This window comes from Hemitrygon akajei, unplaced genomic scaffold (genome assembly GCF_048418815.1).
Source record: "Hemitrygon akajei unplaced genomic scaffold, sHemAka1.3 Scf000049, whole genome shotgun sequence".
Classification (NCBI taxonomy): Eukaryota; Metazoa; Chordata; class Chondrichthyes; order Myliobatiformes; family Dasyatidae; genus Hemitrygon; species Hemitrygon akajei.
The window spans coordinates 2,345,067-2,347,344 of NW_027331935.1; positions in this window are offsets into that span (position 1 = coordinate 2,345,067).

Sequence of the window (2,278 nt, forward strand, 5' to 3'; positions counted from 1 at the left end):
AAAATTGCACAGTCTATTCAAGAAAATAGCTCTCGACTGTCTCCCCTGGTGAATATAACTCGGAGTCCTGCCATGTGCAGAAGTTCGCTGATGACACGGCCATAGTGGGTTGTGTCAGGAATGGACAGGAGGAGGAGTATAGGAAACTGATACAGGACTTTGTGACATGGTGCAACTCAAACTACCTGCGTCTCAATGTCACCAAGACCAAGGAGATGGTGGTGGACTTTAGGAGATCTAGGCCTCATATGGAGCCAGTGATCATTAATGGAGAATGTGTGGAGCAGGTTAAGACCTACAAGTATCTGGGAGTACAGTTGGACGAGAAGCTAGACTGGACTGCCAACACAGATGCCTTGTGCAGGAAGGCACAGAGTCGACTGTACTTCCTTAGAAGGTTGGCGTCATTCAATGTCTGCAGTGAGATGCTGAAGATGTTCTATAGGTCAGTTGTTGAGAGCGCCCTCTTCTTTGTGGTGGCGTGTTGGGGAGGAAGCATTAAGAAGAAGGACGCCTCACGTCTTAATAAGCTGATAAGGAAGGCGGGCTCTGTCGTGGGCAAAGTACTGGAGAGTTTAACATCGGTAGCTGAGCGAAGGGCTGAGTAGGCTACGGTCAATTATGGAAAACCCTGAACATCCTCTACATAGCACCATCCAGAGACAGAGAAGCAGTTTCAGCGACAGGTTACTGTCGATGCAATGCTCCTCAGACAGGATGAAGAGGTCAATACTCCCCAATGCCATTAGGCTTTACAATTCAACTGCCAGGACTTAAGAACTTTTTTTTTAAAGCTATTATTAATGCTTTTTGAGTTAGTGATTTAGATGCATATCATATTATTACTGAGTTAAGTATTGTATGTAATGAGTTTTTGCTACAACAAGTGTATGGGACATTGGAAAAAATGTTGAATTTCCCCATGGGGATGAATAAAGTATCTATCTATCTATCTATCTATCTATCTATCTATGTTGAGGTGACCCTTCCGTTTACAGCCGCAATCATTCATATTCATGTAGTTGATCGCTGAGAAGAATTATGCTTGGTCCCCTTTAAAGTTCGCCCAGAGACGGCTGGATGAAGTTGATATGGAGGTCGGGGTGTCCAAGTGAAAGGACCGGACTGCCGAACCGACAGCGTTTTTACTTTCGGTCAAACCTCGGACCATGCGGGCCTCCCGCCACTGGCGGCACTATGGGGACTTCCAGTCGCTGTCGGCGATATGGCGACCTCCAACCACCGGTGGCGCTACGAGGACCGCCAGTTAGCGACATGGAGACCTCCACCACCGGTGGCGCTGCGGTGAACTCCTGGTAAGCACAGCAACACACACAAAATGCTGGCGGAACGCAGCAGGCCAGGCAGCATCTATATGGAGAAGCGCTGTCGACGTTTCGGGCCGAGACCCTTCGTCAGGACTAACCGAAAGGAAAGATAGTAAGAGATTTGAAAGTAGTGGGGGGAGGGGGAAATGCGAAATGATAGGAGAAGACTGCAGGGGGTGGAATGAAGCTAAGAGCTGGGAACGTGATTGGCAAAAGGGATACAGAGCAAGAGAAGGGAAAGGATCAATGTACGGGAGGCTTAGGGAGAAATAACGGGGGAGGGGAGCACCAGAGGGAGATGGAGAACAGGCAGAGTGATGGGCAGAGAGAGAGAGAGAAAAAATATATTTATCTCCTGATGAAGGGTTTCGGCCCGAAACGTCGTCAGTACCTCCTCCCATTGATGCTGTCTGGCCTGCTGAGTTCTGTCATCATTTTGTGTTTTTATTTATTTCCAGCATCTGCAGATTCACTTGTGTTGCCTTTAAATATATCACGGATGGGGTAAGAAGTGGGGACATTAACGGAAGTCAGAGAAGTCAATGTTCATGCCATCAGGTTGGAGACTACCTAGCCGGTATTTAAGGTGTTGTTCCTCCAACCTGAGTGTGGCTTCATCTTGACAGTAGAGGAGGCCGCGGATAGATATATCAGAATGGGAATGGGGCATGGAATTAAAATGTGTGGCCACTGGGAGATCCTGCTTTCTCTGGCAAACAGAGCGTAGGTGTTCAGCGAAACGGTCTCCCAGTCTGCGTCGGGTCGCGCCAATATATAAAAGGCCAAACTAGGAGCACCGGACGCAGTATACCACACCAGCCGACTCACAGGTGAAGTGTCGCCTCACCTGGAAGGACTGTCTGGAGTCCTGAATGGTGGTGAGGGAGGAAGTGTAAGTTCTCCTTGCAAGGATAAGTGCCAGGAGGGAGATCGGTGGGAAGGGATGAAGG